General features: G+C 41.3%; 1 long non-coding RNA gene across 2 annotated transcripts; it reads right to left on the bottom strand.

Annotated features, from left to right (window-relative positions):
- Positions 1-327: 327 nt before the first annotated feature.
- Positions 328-2,225, bottom strand: LOC307226855. Of its 2 annotated transcripts, XR_013843596.1 has the most exons (4): positions 1,996-2,225; positions 1,242-1,766; positions 725-1,199; positions 328-496 (listed from the first exon to the last, which is right to left on the bottom strand). It is a non-coding gene; the product is annotated as an uncharacterized lncRNA (long non-coding RNA). The 2 variants fall into 2 exon arrangements; XR_013843597.1 differs by lacking the exon at positions 328-496 and having other exon boundaries at positions 644-1,199; positions 1,996-2,200.
- Positions 2,226-14,206: the final 11,981 nt, after the last annotated feature.

The raw sequence follows: 14,206 nt of genomic DNA, 5'->3' as shown, positions 1-14,206 counted from the left end.
CTCGTGATATTGCCTCCCGCAACATGGTATGCATGAGATTGTTAATCTTAGGGTCATGGGTTTGAACCCCAGGTTGGGCAAACAATTTTTGGATTGCAGGGGGTTGGATTCAATGTCCCTTGTTGTTCCTTCTAACTCTACAGTTCTATGATTCTGTGTTAGTTGTTTAGTATGCAACGTTGGATATGCATATTTTAACACACATCACTGGCCAGGCAGAAGAAAGTGAATAGTGGTATAAGCAAAAAAAAGGGGAACTTTTGGCTAGATTCCTGTGCCACCAATTCTAACAGTAGCAACAACAACAATTTTATTATTTATACCCCGCCCATCTGGCTGGGTTGCCCCAGCCATTCTAGGTAGCTTCCAACACATATTAAAACATAATATAACATCAAACATTAAAAACTTCTTGATACAGGACTGTCTTCAGATGTCTTCTAAAAGTTGTGAAGTTCTTTATCTCCTTGACATCTTATGGGAAGTGAAGGAAGGTCTTATGGGAAGTGAAGGAAGGGGGATTCTCTTACTGTAAAAATCTTGAAAACTTTTCAACATTCAATAAATAATAAAAAAGAATGGTATCAGGATTTAAACCTGAATGGCAAAGGCAATCCAATACTATCCTATTTCTATGCTCTCTCTCTCACTCTCTCACCCCCCACACCCCCCACATCACCACCACCAATTCTCTAGTGTTCATTTTCATTTTTCAATCACACACCACCAGCAGCCAATGGGACCCACAGTTCTTGTCCCAGTTCTGCAGCTGACGTCAAGTTCCACCATCAACAGGGGGGTGGCTGTGGGGTCTGGAGGAATATAGATACACAATAAACATGATCCTGCTATGTTCCACTCATATTCTGTCCATGACTCCACTCCATTTTATCTTTGCCAGCAAAGCAGCTCCACCAGTGGAATGTACCACATTTTTTCATGGTGTCAAAGGGCTTTCATGAAATCGTGAAGCTTCTCAACCACTGAATCTCAAGTACAGAATCGAGTACCTTTAAAAAATAAATAAATACATAAATGGCAATTTCAGTGTTACACTGTCAGGATTAGACAATGCTAACTACACAAATCAGAAGAGGAATATTAAACACATGTTGATCACTATCTTTCTTTTTTGAATATCTTACAGTTGTAATAACTTTACTTAACGCTAGTGTTGACCATGTGATGAGTGGCAAATACTGGATTATTTTATTATATTCCTGTGCTCGCTTCGGCAGCACATATACTATTTTATTATATTCCCTGTCCAAAACATTTTTCGAAAACACAGTCTAATTGCCCTGAATTCTTAGAAGTCTTTCCCCCTGAGAACTGGTATTCTAATAATTTTCTTGCAAAGTAGCAAACTCCTTCCTGCAAATTGCTTCCTCTCTTGTTCTTTGGGCACTTCATGCTTCCAAATTATTTGATCCCAAGAGGCACTGGCAGTTGTTGTGAGTACTCCTTGATGTTCTCACTGTTTTGTAAAACGAATTGCAATTTCTCTTTAATCTCTCAGTCAAAAAAGGTTCTTTCATTTAGCTTTATTCCTGAGTCATTAAACACATTTGAAATCTGTGGGACTATATGAAAAGCTATAGAGAGGCAGAACGATCAATGTTCCAAATACTCATTCTTTTGAATTTGGAAAGACATATTTTCCCACACAAAGTCTTCACGTTTCTGAATGTTCTCTCTCTTTTTAAAAATCTGCCACTGCCATTGTTTCTTCTACCCGCTGCTTCGTAGAGGATATGTGGATCTTTCTACGAAGGAAGAAAAAAGTCATAATTAGGAAATAATATTGAAGACGTAGCAGATTCTGCTTGTACAGCTATGTTGCTTTGTCCCTATCTGCTCCAAAATGCCCAAAGATGAGGGGCCACTCGACACTGTCAAAAATAGTCACAAAGTTCCATCCCTTTTGGACTTGTGTATAGCCTGTAGAAGAATTAAACAAAAAAGAGAGTTTTGAGCTTTGTTCCAATTACTTACATTTATGAATTCACAAACAGCCATTTTAAATTGTATCCTGTATTTCATATACACAGGAAGCTACCAGTCTCTCCCAACCCCAGTCGTGTACTTACACCTGGAAACAGCATCAAAGAAAAGCTAGTGATGTCATAGTGTGGTTAAGATGATGCGGAAATGACTTAATACATTCTTGTGATGTTAACATCCCAATCTTCTCTACATCACAAAGGGTCTCCGCTTTGATCATAAGAGTCCAGGCTTAAATCAATTCGAGTACTGTGCTTGTTAATTAAAGGAGCTGGTGAACTTTTCTTTATTTCAGTGGGTCTAAATCAGCTTGTTGTTGAAATACTCTGGTTTATGAATGACAGCTGCCGAGCCACTTGTAAGATGGGTCTATATTTATAGTTTATGTCTACCATAAATGCGGTTATACTGTTTCTCTGAGAGACGGGGGAGGGGAGAGGGAGGGAGGAAGACACAGAGAGATTTCACACAGTTAATAATTGAAATTGAGATCTTAAGTCTGGAACTATTTCCTAAGAAATGCTACTACCCAGTTTCCTAGCGTGCATGCTCTATTTAATCTCTAGTCTGAAAGCTTGTCAAAACTAATTACATCCAGAACTACAAGGCACAAGAGGTCAGCAAATTGGTAGGGCCTCCAAGAAACTACAAGGATAAATTATTTACAAAAGAGGTTTACAGTAGAAAATTGAAATTAATTCCTTGGCAACAGAAGGTTGGGGAGGGGCTAGCGTGAGACAACAACACATAGCACTTAGAAGAATGAAGGCAGCATTTTTATTCTTTTAGCAAATTGGTATCACTGCATCATTTGCTAAAAGAATAAAAATGCTGCCTTCATTCTTCTAAGTGCTATGTGTTGTCTCACGCTAGCCCCTGCATCATAGGGACGCGGGTGGCGCTGTGGGTAAAAGCCTCAGCGCCTAGGGCTTGCCGATCGAAAGGTCGGCGGTTCGAATCCCCGCGGCGGGGTGCGCTCCCGCTGCTCGGTCCCAGCGCCTGCCAACCTAGCAGTTCGAAAGCACCCCCGGGTGCAAGTAGATAAATAGGGACCACTTACTGGTGGGAAGGTAAACGGCGTTTCCGTGTGCTGCGCTGGCTCGCCAGATGCAGCTTTGTCACGCTGGCCACGTGACCCAGAAGTGTCTCCGGACAGCGCTGGCCCCCGGCCTCTTGAGTGAGATGGGCGCACAACCCCAGAGTCTGTCAAGACTGGCCCGTACGGGCAGGGGTACCTTTACCTTTACCTATCACTGCATCATGGCATGTGCAAGAATCCAGATCAATCTGTGAAGGATCGAGTTTGGCAAGAATGGGGACCCTGAACCAGGAGCAAAGCTTTTTTGTTTTTTTTTTAATAGTTTTTATTTGGTTTTACAAAATCAATCACACAAATTAACATTCTTAGAAACATTGCAAATAAAACAAGATTCTTAGGACTTCCCTCCTCACCTCCATGGATTCCTTAAAAACCTGTATCAACTGCATATTATAAAGGTAAAGGTACCCCTGCCCGTACGGGCCAGTCGTGACCAACTCTAGGGTTGTGCGCTCATCTCACTTAAGAGGCCGGGAGCCGTCGCCGTCTGAAGACACTTCCAGGTCACGTGGCCAGTGTGACGAAGCTGCTGTGGCGAGCCAGCACCAGCACAGCGCACAGAAACGCCGTTTACCTTCCCGCTATAAAGTGGTACCTATTTATCTACTTGCACTTCAGGGTGCTTTTGAACTGCTAGGTGGGCAGGAGCTGGGACCGAACGGTGGGAGCTCACCCCGCTGAGGGGATTTGAACCGCCAACCTTTCGATCAGCAAGTCCTAGGCACTGAGGTTTTACCCACAGCGCCACTCGCGTCCCTGCATATTATAGTTCATCCAAATTTCAGTTCCCCATTGTTTCCAAAGTCTTTGTAACATTGCAGGAGTCATTTAAAGCCCGCCAAAGAGTTGAGGTGTTTACAGTGTTCTTGTAAGTACAATCTATATTTGCCCAATCTCTATTGAAGTTTCGATCTTCCTGATTTCTGATTTTCCCAGTCAACCTTGCCATCTCTGTGTAATCTAATAGTTTCATCTGCCAATCTGCCCCCAGGTGCAAAGTTTAGTGCAGTGCTGTTCCACAAAATTTTCCCATGGTGTATTCCCTCCCCCCAACCATTCTCCAGTGAGAAAAGCAATCACATTGGACAATTTTCAAAAGGGAGAGAAAATCTCAGAGAAATTCTTATAGGTGGGGTGCAGGGAGTTTGATGCGCCTTTCCCTACTTTCAACGCGGCTAAGGAGTGCTTGTAGATATCCTTTCATTCTACAAACTTATCTCCAGTGATCTGTCCACTACAGTCTCCTTGGGTGCCCATGTTTCCTGGAGACCCCATTTTTAAGTTGTGGGTGAACATATCTGACGACACAGTGATTCTTCAATCAGCTCTTGTTTATTCAGAGGCCAGAACAGAACTGAACTGAAGGGTTCAGCCAGCCTGCTTATATAGAGCTCCACTAGAACGCAACAGTAACCCTTTTCTGTAACTATCCAATCACTGAATGTCACTTTCAATCCCTTATTTGCATATGTGAACCTGAGTGAAAACTATCTACAGTATCCCCCTGCTGGCCCAGAGTGAGAACTTCAGTACATAGCACCCATGATGACCTCAGCTGGGTTTTCTTGTAAGCTAAGATGGGGACACTGCCCACTGTGTGTCCGACAGGCTTTCATCATCATTATTTTTTTAAAAAGTGAAACATTTTTACTTTTAAAGAAATGAATGTGGAATGTTTTTTTTTTTTGTTTTTTTTTTGCTGTTGTTAAGGTAAGAGAAACAGAACTGGTGAGTGCACTAGTCTCAGGCTACCCTCCCCAATGTTGTATGCTTCAGTCAAAGCTTAGAGAAAGACACCAACAGGCAATTTTTCTCATGAGGTCCTTTTCAGATGTGCAAGCAGGAAACAGCGAAAGCTGCAGAAAACAGGAGAGATGTGTAATGGAAAAGCAGCATAAAAATAGAAACCTCTTTATTTTAGACAATAATTTTTGTTAGTTTCCAATTGCAATAATCCAATGGTAGCCTCATTATAACAATGCCAAATTATAATACAGTTACTAATCCCAATCATTCAGATGCCAGACTATGTAATTTAGGTGGCTTCCCGTGAGCTAGAATTGATGGTTTGATGATTTTTTGATGAATGGTACCTCGGGTTAAGAACTTAATTCGTTCTGGAGGTCCATTCTTAACCTGAAACTGTTCTTAACCTGAGGTACCAATTTAGTAAGTGGGGCCTCCTGCCACCACCGTGCCGCTGCTGTGCGATTTCTGTTCTCATCCTGAAGCAAAGTTCTTAACCCGAGGTACTATTTCTGGGTTAGCGGAGTCTGTAACCTGAAGCGTCTGTAACCTGAAGCATCTGTAACCCGAGGTACCACTGTACTTCGTTTCTGCATTGCAAGATCTTATTCATCTCAATTACATTCCTTTCAAAATAACAGACCTTTATACAACAACTGCAATATTAAAAAACAGAAACCTCTTTTGTGGGGAAAGGACAATTTCAGGAAATTAGTTTTACAGCATTCTTAGCAAATAGCAAACTGGTTTTGTTGTTGGCACCCATGTGTCACAATGGAGTATGTTCTCTGTGGGTCAGTGGCGGAGGAAGCTGCTCGGGCACCTGGGGCGGCATGGCCAGGAGCGGGGCGCACCACGGGGCCTCCGGAGTCTGCCTGCCTCCTCGCACTCAGCCGCCCTACAGCTGGGGGCGAGGCAGCGGGCAGACCGTTTGGGTAGCACAAAGTCTGTGCGTGCCCAAACTACCATGTCTCTGTTAGGTTTCTGTTCATGCCACTGTGCAGTTTTTGGAGTCACAAGACTCTGTTTACATTCCAGACTGTTGGAAGTCTCAGGGGAGACGGGAGACGGATGTTGATGTTACTGGTTTCCTGATTCTTTGTCCAGTTGGTTCTCTGCCTTCACAGAGAGCAGATGTATATTCTTTTCTGTCCTGTGTAGTTAGAAACAAAACGTAGTGATGTAGCTTATATTTCTCGTCCTTCTGCAGCTGTTTGTATACTCTGCTGAATGGGAATGTGCCTCATCAAAGGCTTAGGTCATTAATCACCATCGAAGGAGATTCCGAAGAACGTCCAAAGAGTAGCTCAGTCGTACGGAGTTATGACAGTCTCTCCCAGGAGAGACGCATGGCTTGGGTGCGCTGCAGGCCTCGCAGTGAGTGCTGCCTGGCATTTTGTCACCCCCCTCAGTGGTGACACCCGGGGTGAACCACACCCACCGTGCTCCCCTTCCTCCGCCCCTGCCAGGGGTGAAGTCAAACGGCTGCATTAGGAACACCAAAGTGACCTCCCCAGGGCGCAAGCCTTAGCAATGTGTATGGAGGTCCTGGGCTGTCTAAATGACAAGACCCACCCCCTCTTGGCCTCACTGATGTGGTCCAAAGGATAGCAGAGCAACAAAGCCAATAATACCTTAAATCAAAAGGTGCTCCGGATAGGAGTATATATGTGGGTTTTCATCCCTTCTCAGATAATATTGAGGGAAATAATAATAATAATAATAATAATAATAATAATAATATGCCACCCATCTGACTGGGTTCCCCCAGCCCCTCTGGGTGGCTCCCAACAAAATATTAAAAATACAATAAAACTTCAACCATTAATACCTTCCAGACACTCTGTTGGTGTCAGGAATGAGCCAGATCCTAGTGGAACTTTACAGCTGGCTGCAGAACAGGGAGGTTTAGAATTGACGCAGGCGGAACAGCAGTCAGTGCCAACTCCCCGGGACATTGGAATGCTGCTGGCCAAGGAAACAACTGAGAGCGGGCTGGAACACAGCTAAAGCTCTCAGGAAGCTCAAACAGGCGTGAACAGACACAGAGACAGTCTGATGGAACAGGAAGAGGTTGGAGCTGATCCAATAAGTCCAAAGAGTTGGCGAATGGGAGGGCTGCTAGATAGGAAGCAAAACAAGAGATGTAAGGTGCGGAAGTTCAATATCTTCAGTAGGAACCGGAAGTAGTCTTCAGAAGGCTCTTCTTGAGTGATAATGCCAGCGGTTTAGCTAGAGCTGTCCAGAGCTATCTGTTTGTTTTTGCAATAAATCCTCCTTTTTAATTACCTACGCTTACTGTGTTATCAAGCTGGTAACCTGGACTCCTGACAGTTGGACAGTCTATAATGTGGATGAGATTCATCCTGCCCATCAGACTTCCATTTTAGGAGTACTCTTATACAAAAAGTAGGTCTTCCAGTCCTCCTCTATTAATCACAAAGATAAAAATTGAAGAGCAGATGAAACCAATCAGCAATAAGATACCAAACAGTAACCACATCAAAAAGGGTTTAAGATGAGCTGTTTTTCCTTAAAAAAAAAAAAGTCAGCTCAAGACAAGGTGCAAAAAGCCTTTCTAGAGGGGTGAGGGCAGAATGCTTTTCATTTTTGTGATAAAACACTGCTGAAAAAGAAACTGGATGGATGTCTGCATATGCATCAAAATGTGTGTGTGTTTGCATATGAATTGCATGTCTTGTACACATGTGAACAGAGGCAACTAACAACAGATATCAGGGTTACTGTACACAAGTGATTAAAAAAATGGAATTATGGCGATGTTCTAATACTATTGACAGCAGATGTCTAGATTATCATTGACTAGCATTTCAAATAGTGTACCATTCAGCCTTAAAAACCAGTGGCATGAAGTATCTTAAATATTTGTGCTCTTAGTGTACACTTATGAATATATATAGATATGCAGTATTGTACAATATAATGGTTAGTAAAGTACAAGTGTAAAGTAGAAAGTATGCTTTAATGTAGTTATTGATGATGTAGCTTCACAGTTCTTCTGAAACAGTATGTCATTTTTTTTCTTTTCACATTTTGTAAGTGGGTTAATCTAAGTCAAACAATGTCAAATGTAAATAGATTTACTTAAAAAAAGCAAATGAGAATGATGGGAAACACATTTGTGCCAATACATTTCTAATTTTATTCATGGTGTTTTTGAATTGTATTTATTTTGGCTAATAACATATAAATGCAATGCAGAGGAAGGCATTCTGATTCTTTTGTTAACCACTGTGGAAGACTGGCAGTCATTCATGGATTGTAATCACAAAAGCAGAGGGTACATTAAATCTCCTCTCACCGCCTCGGGGTTCTCCCTCCCAAGCTACCAAGTACTCCACCTGCCGCCCTCGCCACCTTGAATCGAGGATTTCCACGGCTTCGTTGTGGTGTTCCCTCTCCTCTACCTGCGGGTGTGTGGTAACTTCTCCCTCTCTCCCCGGGAATTCCCGCTCCCCCCTGTACGGTGAGAGTAGGGACCTATGAAACACCGGGTGTATTTTCATGCAACTTGTCAGGCAACTTGAGCTTGAATGCCACGGGGTTCACTTGCTGCGTTACCTCAAAAGGTCCCAGCCGCTTTGGCCGCAACTTCTTGCAACCTCCCTTAAAGGGTAACCCTTGGGTAGACAACCACACCCGGTCTCCCACCCTTATGGTCTCCCCTTCCCGACGGCGCTTGTCTGCTTGCCTCTTGTAAACTTCCTTGGCCCTTTCCAAGTTCATCTTAAGTTGCTGGTGCCTCGGGGTCTTGCTGCCTGCTATGAATTTCCAAGTCTAGATCTAGATCAGGATCCTGACCCTTTCAAAGTTACATAGAAGGATTAAAATAATAATGATAATTGGCTGTGATTTCCTTATGAGACTTGTAAAAGCTTACCATCCCTGTTTCTTCCACCCTTCATTTCTCAAAATGCTTTTCAGCCCATTGTTCTGTGTCTTGCTTTCTTCAACTTCCCTTGCTGTGTATTAGCGTTAGTTTCCTTGGTGTTAGGTACCACCTGTAAGTGAGTTTCAGAGTGAGAGGATGCACCTCCAGAGGCACATACCTCCACATGTGGTGGGAATGTCCTAAAATCCAACTCTTCTTGACATCAGTCATACAAGGTGAAGGGGACGACAGAGGACAAGATGGTTGGACAGTGTTCTCGAAGCTACCAGCATGAGTTTGACTAAACTGCGGGAGGCAGTGGAAGACAGAAGTGCCTGGCGTGCTCTGGTCCACGGGGACACGAAGAGTCGGACACGACTAAACGACTAAACAACAACAACAACAATAATTGCCCTACATTCCTCTGTCTGTTTCACTCACTTGTTCATTACTTCCTTGCCTTTGCTTTCTGTCTTCTCTGTCCCCTTTCCCCATCCATTCTGCTTCTGCGCTTTGTGTCTCCCATTTCTAGGTCCCCTTTCCTCCTGTCTTTCCAAGCCCTTATTCATCTGCCTCCCCACAAAACTTGTTTTTCTGTAGGACCTGTGTGGTGACATTTTCATTCTAATAAAACTGACCTTTCATTTTCTTCACGGGAGCTGCATTGTTTTCAAGGATCCTGTTGATGGCTTCATTCTCTCAACATTTGAAAGGTCCATGAATATTCAGTGAGTGGCAACATAGCAGTTTGGGCAATAGCTGTCAGTAATCTCACTGCCATAAAATAGTTTAGCATATTGTATTGCAGATGTAATTCCTTTTTTAGCTAAGGGGAACTTGAACTAGAATATAAATCTCCTCTTACTTAAAGTGACTTCATAACTTTTGGGTTAAAGAAATCCCACACAGCCCAATATTTTTACTCAAATGTGCTTTCTTCTGTCATGTTATTTAACATGGCTTCTGTTGTACTTTATTCTGAATCATGATAATATCGACACTCAAACCTTCATAACATCGTAAGAAATGATGTCAAAGCTGATATATTGATCTCTGTACTTTTTGTGGAGGGAGAGGAATACTGAACACAAGAAAGACATTCTTCAGGCTCTGTAATGTTCTCAAAGAATAAGGAAATAACATTGGAGGTGCATATTATAGTGGGGGAAGGATATATGCACCAAGTATGCATCAGAATATCGCCAAAGCATGTGCCATCAGGATGCAACATCATCAGTGCTAGAATTCAGGTCATTCATTATTCAGATTTGGAAATCCCCTACATTACTTACTCATGCATGCACTCTTGAGTTGGGGCAATTAGCTAAAATGTTTTTAAATGTTTTTAACATTTCTAATTTTGGTTGTTCTGTTTTGTTTTTGTCGAGTTAATGTTGGTTAAGTGTTTAGTTGGGGTTGGCAGTTATTCTAATTTGGGTATAACTGCAAACTGCATGTTATTCTTATTATTCTTATTGTTGTTATTATTGGTTTCTATTGATTTATTGGTTTGTTTGTTGCACATATAGAATTTTTTTTTAATGTTTGATGCTTTGTTGTGTTATTATATATATATGTTGTAAACCGCCCAGAGTGGCTGGGGAAACCCAGCAAGATGGGTGTGATATATATATATATATATATATATATATATATATATATAATATTATTATTCTATTAGAATTGATGTATTTGAAGTAGATTTTGTTACCAGATAAATTTCTTTCTAAATATACATCTCTCTAATGTGCAAAGCCAAAGGTATCCTTCAAAGTGGACCCAATAGAAATGCAGTGATTTTCATAAGCATCTTTCCGTTAATCCAGGAGAACCACAAAATGCTCCTTCCTTTTAGGAATTTTAAACAACGATATTCCAAAAGACAAAACTATTTTTTTCTTATATGCGATGTCTGCATCAAGAATCCTGGTGGCTAAGTATTGGAAAGGGAATCAGTTACCCACTAGGTGAGAATGGTTATGTAAGCTTTCAGAATATTTAGAATTAGCCAAATTGACAGATATAATAAGATAAAAACCAAAAAGTGAAGTGAAAAAGGAATGGGAGTGCCTAAACGAATACCTTAAAAGCCAAGGTTCGAGGACAGAAATCTGGCTGAGGCTGGAATAACCTTGTGAAGTGAAAGGATAAGAAAGAGGGATTTATATCTAGATGTTAGGCTAGAGATGATAAGGAAAACAGGAAGATACAATGAGAGGTAAAGGAGGTGCTGTGGGATTGGTGGAAGTCAATGTTTGTTTTCCTTTTTAGTGTTCATATTGTTAATTTGTAAGATTTGAATTTTTTTTATATATGCTTGTTTTTGTGTTTTGTGTATTGTTATTTTTCGGGGTTTTTTGTTGTGTGGAAAATACTAATAAAATTTGCCTTTTTTAAAAAAACAACAACAACCTTACCCAGCAGCTGAAGAGGAAACTAAAGGCAGTCACAGTTGGGGAAAGGGACCCTCTCTGAATCATGTTGTGCAGGTAAAGAATCCAGGAGAGGCAGCCCCTGCTATTGCTCCCTGAGAAGTGGCAGGAGACCAGCAGTGCCTCCTATTCGCTGAGAGGCCACTGTAGCGGTGGCATGGAGGGGGCCGCTTACGAAATGGCAGATCCCGCCTCCAAGGAGAGTGCAGCAGCATCAGTAGGCAATGGATCCCTTGGAGGCCAGATCTACTGCCCCTGTGAAGGCTACTGCCCCAACAATTGCCACACGTTGCCTCATGGGTGGGCCAGCCCAGAGAACCAAGATGTTAAAAGCTGTAAAGGTAAAGGTAAAGGGACCCCTGACCATTAGGTCCAGTCATGACTGACTCTGGGGTTGTGGCGCTCATCTCGCTTTACTGGCCAAGGGAGCCGGCGTACAGCTTCCGGGTCATGTGGCCAGCATGACTAAGCCGCTTCTGGCGAACCAGAGCAGTGCACAGAAAAAGCGTTTACCTTCCCGCCAGAGCAGTACCTATTTATCTACTTGCACTTTGTGCTTTCAAACTGCTAGGTTGGCAGGAGCAAGGACCGAGCAATGGAGCTCACCCCGTCGTGGGGATTTGAACCGCCGACCTTCTGATCGGCAAGTCCTAGGCTCTGTGGTTTTACCCACAGTGCCACCTGCATCCCTTGACGTTAAAAGCTGTACTGCAGCCATAATTACAGCCTGTCAATTAGGGGATGGGGGAGAAATTCAATTCAATTCAGTTTGCATTCAGTGATGAAACTTCTTGATTTGCATTTTCTTTTTTTTTCTTTTTTTAAAAATATTTTATTAAATTTTCATACAAGATCCCTTCACCAAAAAAATAGTACACAAAAAAGCCAAAACAAATACACCAAAAAACCATATAGAAAAAAAGAAATAAAAAAGAAAAAAGAAAAAGAAAAAGAAAAAAACCAACCATTCAATACAATTTTTTTTTATATAACTGACTGGACTTCCTCACATCTCCTTTACCCTGCATTATTTATATTAAAAATATCAGCAAATTATTACCTTGTTTCATACCTTATTTTGTACTTTCCAAATATTATACTTCTAAATTTAAGATAATTTTTATCATTTACTCATACCTTAAATTGAAACATATTGTTGCCTTAAATTTCGACCTTTTCTTACTTATAACTTAATTTTCTATTTTACAAAATCTATTTGCTGGAACTGAAATTTTCTAAATCGTGCAGATACTTAACATTCATACAACTTATATTGTTTTTGTAAATAGTCCTTAAACTTCTTCCAGTCCTCTTCCGTTGTTTCTTCTCCCAAGTCTTGGATTCTGCCAGTTATTTCAGCCAATTCCATATAATCCATCAATTGCGTCTGCCACTCTTCCAGTGTGGGCAAGTCTTGTGTCTTCCAATACTTTGCAATAAGTATTCTTGCTGCTGTTGTCGCATACATAAAGAAATTTCTGTCCTTCTTTGACACTTTCTGGCCGACACTGCCCAAGAGGAAGGCCTCCGGTTTCTTAACAAAGGTATATTTAAATACCTTTTTTAGTTCATTATAGATCATTTCCCAGAAGACCCTCACTTTTGGGCATGTCCACCAGAGGTGAAAGAATGTCCCCTCAGCCTCTCTACATTTCCAACATTTATTATCAGACAGGTGATATATTTTTGCAAGCTTGACTGGGGTCATGTACCACCTATATATCATTTTCATAATATTCTCCTTCAAGGCATTACATGCCGTGAATTTTATTCCGGTGGTCCATAACCTTTCCCAGTCCTCAAACATAATGTTATACCCAATATCCTGAGCCCATTTTATCATGGCTGATTTAACAGTCTCATCCTGTGTGTTCCATTTAAGCAGCAAGTTATACATTCTCGAAAGTACCTTAGTCTTTGGTTCCAACAGTTCTGTCTCTAATTTCGACTTCTCCACCTGGAATCCTATCTTGCAAAAATGTGACCATTAGTCAAAACTACATACATAATGTGCTTATTGGGAGAAATTTGTGGTACTAATGAATTTTCATAAGGAGGTGTGTGTGTGTGCGCGCGCGCTGCAGAACAATGGAAAACAGAATTAAAGATTTGAGAAATGAGAAATGGAGGGAACTGAAATTGACAGATCCATTCATCTCTACTTGGAATGCAGAGGGTATGTTTCTGCTATACAGATATTTACTTATTTTTAAATGTTCTTCCAGTTAATTGAATCAGTGTGATATGTGACCTAAATACTAACAGAAAAGCAAGTTAGACTTCTCACATTTTCAGGATGGTGAGGCTGAAAGCTCCACTCCTGTTGATTATTTTTCCTATTTGAGTTTTTCACCATCCGGAAGTTTGACTAATCTTCTGACCTGCAGCACTAAAGGATGAGTGTTGATATTGAGTGATAAAATGGCGTGTGAGACAGACAGGATTGAATCAGCAGAAAGTAAGGCAAGGGGAAAGATCACTCACAAAGGGCACTGACAAACAGCTCTGTCCCATCAGTAATAAAATAGCAGGATGACTGTTGTTGCTAATCTGAAGGCAGCCCTATTTAGGGAAGCTTTTAATATCTGATGAATTATTGTATTTTAATATTTTGCTGGAAGCCACCCACAATGGCTGGGGAAACCCAGCCAGATGGGCAGGGTATAAATATATTATTATTATTATTATTATTATTATTATTATTATTACTACTACTAAACACCAGCCACATGCAGGTGATGGGACCTTTGCCATTAATCTATGTTAAGTATTCCAAGTCAAACTAATGGCTGGGGAAACCCAGCCAGATGGGCAGGGTATAAATAAATTATTATTATTATTATTATTATTATTATTATTATTACTACTACTACTACTACTACTAAACACCAGCCACATGCAGGTGATGGGACCTTTGCCATTAATGTATGTTAAGTATTCCAAGTCAAACTAAGACAGCCTCACAACCTGGGTTGCCAGCACAAGAGTCCCTGATGGAGGTGGAGGTGTTCTGTTGGAGATGGAGGTGACTGT

The sequence above is a fragment of the Podarcis cretensis genome (genome assembly GCF_951804945.1).
Source record: "Podarcis cretensis genome assembly, chromosome: 11".
In the NCBI taxonomy this organism is placed as follows: domain Eukaryota; kingdom Metazoa; phylum Chordata; class Lepidosauria; order Squamata; family Lacertidae; genus Podarcis; species Podarcis cretensis.
Note: the sequence above shows the minus strand (reverse complement) of the source record. Positions and strands in the feature narration are given on the sequence as shown.